General features: G+C 40.8%; 1 protein-coding gene and 1 pseudogene across 8 annotated transcripts in view; one reads left to right on the forward strand and one right to left on the reverse strand.

Moving 5' to 3' along the window:
- The window catches only part of TENM4 (teneurin transmembrane protein 4), a 691,021-nt gene that overhangs the window by 236,763 nt on the left and 444,773 nt on the right, over nucleotides 1–9,485 (reverse strand). The window lies entirely within an intron of this gene.
- Nucleotides 2,213–2,331, forward strand: LOC112474714 (annotated as a pseudogene).

A 9,485-nucleotide genomic window follows, 5' to 3' on the forward strand; every position in this document is an offset into this window, starting at 1 on the left:
TAGAGGCATAGCTTTAACGCTAGGTTTGATTTTAATGTTACACTTTGAGAAAGAACACAGTAAACAGAGCTTCAGGGTGGTATTTTACAGATCAAGATAACTTGCTTTCTAATGTGGTCAACGCCAGTGATTAGGAGAATCATCTGGAATCCATCAATGACATGGGCTTTTGAAGGCTTTGGAAATGCTGATTTACCTGGCTTTGCAAATGATGATTTTTCTAGGTTTGGAGGATAAGGATTAAAATCTTTATGATATTGTACATTTTTGCTGCTTGTTATAAAGCACTGCTATTCACCAAAACGTTTTTCTTATAAACCATTCAATTTTTTCTTGTTATAGTGTACTAATATTCAGGGAAGCATTTGCTTTTAGTCTATGTGTGAGCATGATATTTGAATTCTTTCACATGGATTATTTTGCTGAATGCTTGCAGCTTGTTTCTGATGAATTATTTGCTTGTGTGCATTGTGGCTACTAGCATAGGAATTGATTTAAAGTCGAAGTAGTTTGCTAGCTTCTGTGGGCCATTTTTTTACTGATATATTCACTTTGTCTACAGGGATTGCATAGGAATTTATTCCAGTTTATTCTCAAAGAACCAATGATGTATTACTTTTACATTAGAAAAAAGCAAACAAAATTTGTAAGGAAAGTAACTGGATCTACACCACTTCCTCTCAGTATTCTATTAAAGAAATTAAGCAGGTGTAAAGAAACATTAGACTATTGTAGGGTAAAGAATGTAAATGGAGAAAAAATTTATACAGATCAAAAATAATGAGAGATATCTTCGGAGAAGGAATGGAATTTGAATAGTAACTAATGTGGTTTTTCTTATATAAGCTTTTACCCAAAATATAGGAGGTATCAGTGTCTCCCAAGTGCTCACTAGACTAGATAGATACACAAGACAGATACTTATGCACTCCAGTGCCGAGGCAAAGGGCTCTGCATTTTTAAGGCTTAGAAGATGTGTGTAAAGTTTTTTTGTTTTTTTGGGTTTTTTTTTGCCGACTTCTGCTATCAATGTCCTTCAAGTTGGCAACCACGTCAAAGCACTGAACCTGTTAGACAGTTGGCTCCCAGTGAGGCCCCACTCTCACCCATCCATTCCAGAAGGAAGAAAAAAGTTCTGCTCTCTGTTTTCATCACCCTTAATTCAAAGCAACCCTCATTAATAGCCAAAGCTTTCATTTCCAACTTCCTGACACCTAGAGGGTGTGTTGTGCCCCTCTCCAGCTCTCTTGCTGGGATCCCTGAAGCGTCTCCCAGAAGAGCACCAAACCCACATCTCCTTGCCCATTGGTTGCTGCCATCCAAAAACAGAGTCCTGTGTTGGGAATACTCCTTTCTCTGAAGCCGTCGCCATTATCACCGCCCATTCCATTACTGCCTCAACAAGCAGAGGGTCTGGGGCCGGGACCATCTCCCTCCTCGGCAGCCCTCCAAACAGACCATCCCCTGGGCATGCTGGAGCCTTCTCAACTGCTGAAGCTGTGTGCTTTGCAACAGTTTCCTGGAAGGAGATTGGGAGGCCCAGGCAGAAATGAGGCCTGTTGCAGAGGCTATCCCACCTGGCTAGAAAGTTTCAAGAGGACAACATTATGCTTTAAAAAGCAAAAAGAATTTTTTTTTTTTCCTAGCTTGGGAGGAAAAAAACTACTCTGTCACTAATTCCTAATGTAACAGCTCTCTCAACTACTAGGATATGTAAATGTGTGAGAAAGCTGAAACAATTAAAATGGTGTGTGAATAGTTCGAAAATCTGCAAGGGGCTTGACAGAATAGATTCCATAGCCTTGAAATATAGCTCAGAATACATGACAACTCACTATAAAATAAGATAGAGAGTAAAGTGTGGGGGTTATAGCTTAGGCTCTGGAATCAGATCCACACAGGTTCAAATTCCAACTCTGCCACGTGCTGGCTGTGTGACTTTGTACATGTTACATAACCTTTTGAATCCCATTTTCCTCATAACTAATGGAAATAATTAAACATAGTCGATAATTACATACTAAATTATTAAGGCTCAAATAAGAAAATGATGGAAAGGTACTTAGCATAATGACAGGCACCCAGGAGAAAGCACTGGCTCAGTGGCATGTGCTTTGGTGTGAGGTCAACTGGATTTGAATCCAGATGCCGCCACTTATGAGTTGGAAAGTCTCAGTCTTACTTTCCTCATCTGCAAAATGGAAATAATGGTGCCTGTGGCCATGTCACCCTGAACAAGCCTGATCCTGTCTGATCTCGGAAGCTAAGCAGGTTCGAGCCTGGTTAGTACTTGGATGGGAGACCACCTAGGAATACTAGGTGCCATAGGCATAAAAAATAAAAAATAAGGGATCGTAAGCTGACGAGGTCCTTGCGATCTGTAAAGTCGACCAAGGGTTGCCTCGCCTAAAAAAAAAAAAAAGGAAATAATGGCTACTTTTATAAATGTAAGGATCTCAGTATGGTAATTTTAGGCACTTCCTACATGTATATGTTTGCAGCTTGAGGAATAAAAAACTCACCTGGCTGTAGACTGAGAGCAGAGTGACAGTGAAGCTGATGGCTGAGGCCTGGAGCACAAGGCCCATCCTGGTAGGTGCACCTGCAGGCGCCTGCCTCCACCTGCAGCCGGGAGGTCACTAAGCAGAGAAGACTCTCACCCTTTACCCATACCTTTGGCCCATTTGCCCATAAATCTGGCCCCCTCAAAAGCTGCTTATAAATTAAGATCACTCTGCCTCCCTGCCAGGATATTCCTGATGTTCTCTGAGGGTAAACTCGGCTGTCAGTTGAGGTTGAAATAGGCAGGACAAAGAAACAGCAATCAAACTGCTTCCATGTGCGGCAGGTAATTACGGAATCTGCTAAATTACAGTGATTAGGCATTGCCAAAGAGAAGTCAAAAAAAGTCTCCAGCAATTTTAGAGGTGGGAGGGGGAAAGTTTAATTAAACAGCTCCTTGCAACTGATTTAATCTCTCCCTTGGAAAAAACAGCAGATTCAGAAGAGACCAGAAGAGAGGGCCACAGAAGGGGATCCAGTGAAATCCTCCCACAATGGGGCTGCCTCGCTCTTTATATGGTTCTTGGAGAGTAAGTGATGAAATGGGAGACGGTGGCCTTTGTTATGGAAATGTAAGACTTAAGTTGAGAAGCAGGGCCCCTTGGGGGTGGAGGTAGAGAGGGGACCCTGTAATAATAGTCAGTAATATCCTGCTGGGGCTGGGGCTGATTTGCATAAACACAGGCAAGCCGAGCTTCAGGTGGCTGTAGATTTTCCCTTGAAGGAATTATTCTCCTTGTGTCAAAAGTTCACCACCCTCAGACTCTGTCATTTTGGTGCGAAATGTGCCTTTTTTTAGCCACTGAACATTGAAAACAAAGGGTGCTCTGCTGGGAGCCCATTTAACCAGCAAAGGTTTCTTTGAAAACTAATTAAATTTAGATTCTGGACCGAAGGGAATCCATTGCAGTTGGGGGGTGGAGGTGGGGTAGGGGAGATAAAGACTGAACGGCTTAGGCCAGGGCGGCTCTGTGCCTCTGTCCAGGACTAATTTTAATTTTATCAAGAGAGCTTTACAGAGGGGTATGGGCTTCTGCAGATGAGGCGTGTTTGCTGAGGTGGTGTTCCCTAGGGGAAAATAGTTCTAGGACTATGAGTGAGCATTTAATGCTTGAGACCTTGGACAGTTTATATGACCTTTCTAAACTTCATTTTCCTCAGAACAATGTGTACCTATTCTTTGGGTACCTTACATGGTTCTAATATGATGAAATAATATTGAGGTTATAAAACGTGACTGACTTAGAAAGGAAGAAAGAGAAGCTAACGGATCAATATATCCCCAAAGCTCTGATTTTGCCATTGTCTTACTCAGAAACTTTCTGTAGTTCTCCATTGCCCACCGAATACAGTCCCATTTCCTTCTAATTAGAGACTTGACTCTACTATAGTAAGAACACAGGGCTTAGAGTTAGTCTTTGCATACACAGACAGATTTCTCTGCCTAAAACAGCTTTTCTTCCTTCTTCATAGAGCTAAGTGTTACTCATCCATTAGCTAGCTGTGTGTAACCTTGACAATGACTTAACCTCTCTGAATCTCAGTTTACTCATCTATAAAACAAATCAAAACAAAACAAACAAAAGAACTCAAAGCCTCAGTGCCAGGGTCTTTGGAAAGATTAAATTCACCCACCTAAGTGACCTGGGCCACAGTAGGTTCTCAGTGAATTCTTGTTCAATGTGACAAAGTTCATATTCTAAGGATTACCAGGGAAAGGACAGGAATCTTATCCAAAAAAATCTTGATTGTAAACTGGAAGAACATCTCAGATATTTTAAAAAGTGAACAGTGTGGCAAAGAGCTCTTCTGGCTGTGGCAATGATTAAAACCAGGCCTTTAGTAAAGAAAAATTCGACACACTCTAACCCTTCAGAGGCAGGAAGCTATCGTTAAAAGGTCATCTTTTCGGCCCAGACTTCATAGGGTCCAGGGGAAGGGTTTCAAATGGTTATGCTTTCATTTTGCAGTGTTGCCAAGAGGATTTGAGAATCCACAGGGCCTCATCTGTTGTTCCTTAAGCAAACATCTAATGTAATTTGAAATTTCACTTCATCATTTTGATGGCCGCCAGCAACTCTCCTCCAGCCTGCTAACTCTCTCTTTTAGGGAGGTTAGGGCACTTTTTAAACAGCCCAAAAGGTGCCAGCTGTACATGGATTCTCTCTGTCCACCAGTCATGAAGAAAATTACAAAAGAGGTGGTGGAGAAGTCCCCTGCCCATAATTTCCCAATGTGGCTTGCAAGGTTTTTTCTTTCCCCTCTTTCTTTTCTTTCCTTTCTTTTCCTTTCTTTTCCTTTCCTTCCTTTCTCTTCCTTTCTCTTCCTTTCTCTTCCTTTCTCTTCCTTTCCCTCCCTTCCTCCCTTCCTCCCTTCCTTCCTTCCTTCCTTCTTCTCTTCTCTCCCGCCCCCATTCAGAATTCAGTATTTTTTTTCAAGGCATGGGCTAATTGTTATGGAAAATTACAGGAAAACAGTCTAAACTATAAGTAGCTTTACCAGATTGTCTTTCTTGCTGCCTTCAACCATAGCACTTCATCCCTTCCTCTTCCTCCCTTCCTTCCTTCCTTCCTTCTTCTCTTCTCTCCCGCCCCCATTCAGAATTCAGTATTTTTTTTCAAGGCATGCTACTTCTAAGTCCTAACAGTGGCCCCAATACATTAAAAAAAAAAAAAAAAGAATATTCACAGCCTTGAAAGCAGGCATGGTAAGAAGGATGTTAGCTGGGGCCAGGGGGTTGTCTTAACTCTAAAACACACAGCCTAAAGCACTGGTTTTCTCAGTTGCTAAATATAAAAGATGTGCAGTAGAAAACAGGTAGTGGGTATTATGTTTGCATCAAAGCATCTAAAAGATAAAGCAGTAAATATTTACCGGCCACTGATCAAATAAAAAAGGAAGGAACAAATGAATGAAAAAGACATTTATCAGCACCCACTGGCTTTTGACAAACTGTCATCTTATTTAAACGTGACATACATCCAGTGACATAGGTGTTAATGTTTTCATATAGAATATCTGACTAAGTGACTGGTCCCCGGACACTATGTGGAAAGGTAAAGGGTATGGGTTCTGAATCAGATCAGGATTGCAGTCTAGGCTGGATGTGACTTCCACTCCTACCTAGCTTTGTGACCTTAGGAAGTTTAACAGAAACTCTGTGCTTTACTTTCACTTACAAATGGCAATGACAATAGTCGTACCTACCTTCATAGGGTTACAAGAGGATTTAGTAGAATAATTCTTGTAAAGTACTCAGTAGGTTCGGTGGCACATAGAAAGTACTTAAACGTTAGCCTTAGTCACAGGTAGCAGCACCTATAAATTAGAAGCTATCGCTTCTAATGGAATAGGCCTCCTGCCTGACCTCCCGACTGCAGTCTGGGGCAAAAGGCTGCCCAGTGCTGCTCCACAGGACAAGGGAGATTAGGTTTCTTCATTTGTCAGAAGGGGATAATACTTCCTTTAAAGGCAGAGGAGAGAAATAAAAAGAGTATATGTAATGAACTTCACACAATACCTGGCACCCAGCTGGGGCTCAGTAAAAGGCAGCAGTTATTATAATACATATGAAGGAGTTTGGGAAATTAAAATGCTGCATAAACTCAAGATATTATTATAAGTCTTACTATATCTCCTTCATAGGACCTCAATTAAAGCATAATTAAAGATCAGCTAAGGTTACAAGGTTGGTTTCCCACATTTTCTTTTTGGTTTGGTCTTCAGTGCTGCTTGTAACTTTTATTCAGGCCCCAGGCAAGACATAAAAATACACTCAAACACCCAACCACATTAAATGCCAATGAGGTTTTGCAACATTTAAACCTAGAGAACACTGCTGCTGATTTGTTAAGTTTAAATCTCAGAAGAATTAAGAGTCCAAATAAATTCACTCTGGGGTAGTGGTACAAGGTAGTGTGGAAGGCAGGCGGACCTGAGCCAGAATCCACAATGCCACGTGTATGCTGAGGGTCTCAGCCTACCCAGATCTCAGTTTCTGTAGAATGAACAGAAGAATACTTGCCTCTGGAAGAGAGAGAACATGTTGCTCCTGTCAGGTGCTCAATAAATGTGAGCTCCCCTCTCTTCTCTGCTTTTTAAAGAGCTCAGGGGCTTGAATTTGGCTATTTCTGTTTACTGACTGCAGACACAAATTCAAAACACCTTCCTGGGGAAAGGGGACAAGATTGGCTCACTGGTCTGCTGCAAGGATGCACTTGGAATTAGACCTATCTGTGTGTTACTTTGGGGAATTTAAAAAATACCTGTCACTTAAGCAAGTACTCAGGGTAGTATGTTTGCTACAGAAGGCAGCCTCAATATGGAAAAAGGGTGACTCCTCAGGACAAGTACATCTGGTACAAATGCAGGCCAAGAAAGTGGGGCTGGGGAGATGCTGCAAAAAGGCGTAAGTCTGCAAAAAGATGAATCAAAGATACAGTCACAGTCACAACACAGGGGCTTTGATCCTGGCTCCATTCATTCACATATTCATTTCTTTCATCTCCAACACACTCATAGAATCTTAGAGTCTTAGAGTCTCACGTGCTCATTTTAAAAAGAAACAAAGTCCTAAGACAATGGCACAAAATCCACAAAAATACCTGAACTATTGTCTCCCCTTGTCTATGAGGAGTGGAGGGTTCTCTTGGGATCTGTCCCAGACTTGTTTTGGGGAACTTTCGGCCCTTCTCCAGGCCTCAGCTCACCTGATCTGCTTTTATATGAGTTCATAAAGTAGGCGGTGGGAGATGTGTTAATAGTTTTCACGAGGTGCTATGGCTCAAGATCTGGAGATGATATGAATTATGCTTTGTGTTAAAGCCTTCTTTATTGTCCTGGGAGGAAGAAACTAGACATATGTGTTTTTTTGGGAGTGGAGGAACTTTTGATTTACTATTCAGGAGGGTGTTGTGTTTCATGGCTAACACTTATTTTGGTTCTATTTCATTATTGCTGTGCACTTTGTGAATGAGGAAGTATGCAACTTTTAAGAGTTTTTTGAACACTTGGAGAAAAGGAAGGGGAAGAAGGGAGCTAAGCACCTATTAAGTTCCAGGTACCTTTTATTCCTTGGATGGCATTCCTATAAGATAGGTTCTTGGACTGTGCACATTTTGCAGGTAAGGAAATGGGCTCAAAGATATAAAATAACTGGACTAAAACTAACTAGCCAAATAAAAAGTCTGTTTACCTATAAAGTTCTCACAGTTTGTTCAATTTTATCTGTGTACGTGTATAAAAAGAAAACCAGAATAATGCATCTAACGACTGGAAATGACCTAACGAGTTTGGGTAAAGGGTACTGTCTGGGGCCACAGCATAAGGAACAAACTAGCACATACATATGTCTGAAGGTTCAAAAGAATTGCTGCATTCTAGCATAGTGTTATAATGCTGCTTATTAAGATGATCCTAAGATAAGCAGAAGAGAGTAACAGAGAAATTGTCCATTTGACACAAATCAAAGAAAGGCATACTCTATTTTAAGAAAATGGTGAACGTATTTTTAAAGTCCCAGGCCGGAAGTCAAAAGAACTAGGTTCCAGTCTTGGTTCTATGATAGTTCGATAGAGCCACCTTGAGCAAGTCACTCAGTGTCCTTGAGCATTGCTTTCCTTAAAATAATGGGGTTGTACAATGAGGTCTCTAAGGCCCCTCTGAGTTAAAGCTCTGTGATTCCATCTGTAAAATTCACTTATTACAACAGCTCATTCCCCAGCGAGGGATAAACGAGGTGTTACCAGGCTGCCTTGTAAGTTTCATGCACATGTTTCATCTCCTTCAACTAAAAAGGTGAGTTCTTGGAGGGCTGGAATGTGTCTTACGTCTGGCACCCAAGTGCATGTCAATAACTGTTGAGCTGACTGCAAGAATGAAAGAAGGAATGGATCTTATCACTCTTGGTGCAATATTAAAGGACATGGACTTAGGAATTAGAATGACTTGAACTTTAATATAGCTTCGTTCTGAGCTTTGTTTCCAAGTTTATAAAATGGGAGCAATAATGCTTACCTCACAGGGTTGTTTTTCACCTTATTTTATCACCACGTTGTGTTTTTATTAAAAGGAAGGCAAGAGAGAGGATAAAGATCTTAAAGGGTACAATTAGCTCCTTAATATCTTTATTAGGCTAGTGGTAGCCAGGAGCATGTCCCTGTGTCCACTCAATAAACATTTTTGAGGAATTGATAATCACTAGAAAGGTATCATCAGAGAGAATATTTATCAAGTACCTAAATATACTATGTGCCCAGCACTCTTCTATACTAGCTATGGGAAGCAGGAGTTGCTCTTCTAATATAGAAGTTAAGAAAGTGATGCTCTGAGAGGTTAACTAACTTGCTGAAGGTCAAACAACTGGTAGAGACTAGTAGGTGTGAGAAAATCAGAGGTATTAATGAACTACAGTGAAAATGCTGAATAACGTGCACATTTCAATGATGCTTTGTGCTGCCGCCAGCCAACCACTGAGGTAGAGTGAGAAGGTAAGTGGGGAAGGAGGCGAGGTCACTTTAACTAATTACAGCACACGTGTCAAAATCAAGATGGAGTTCATTTATAAGGGAGAGAGAGGTGATAAACTACCATACTTGTTCATTCAAATGCAAAAAGTTAATTAAGGAACTTACTTAATTAGAAATGACACTTAAGGAATCCTTCAAAAATGTCTCCCTTCTTACAAAGAACTCATACAACTCAATAACAACAAAAAAGCAAATGATTCAATCAAAAAATGGGCAGAGGACCTGAACAGACTTCTCCCTAGAGGACATACAAACGGCCAACAAATATTTGAAAAGATGCTCAACATCACTAGCTATTATGGAAATGCAAATCAAAATCACAATGAGATACTGTCTTACACCTGTTAGAATAGCTATAATCAACAGGACAAGTAATAACAAATGTTGGAGAGGATG

The sequence above is a fragment of the Pteropus alecto genome, unplaced genomic scaffold (assembly GCF_000325575.1).
Source record: "Pteropus alecto unplaced genomic scaffold, ASM32557v1 scaffold7, whole genome shotgun sequence".
Lineage (NCBI taxonomy): Eukaryota > Metazoa > Chordata > Mammalia > Chiroptera > Pteropodidae > Pteropus > Pteropus alecto.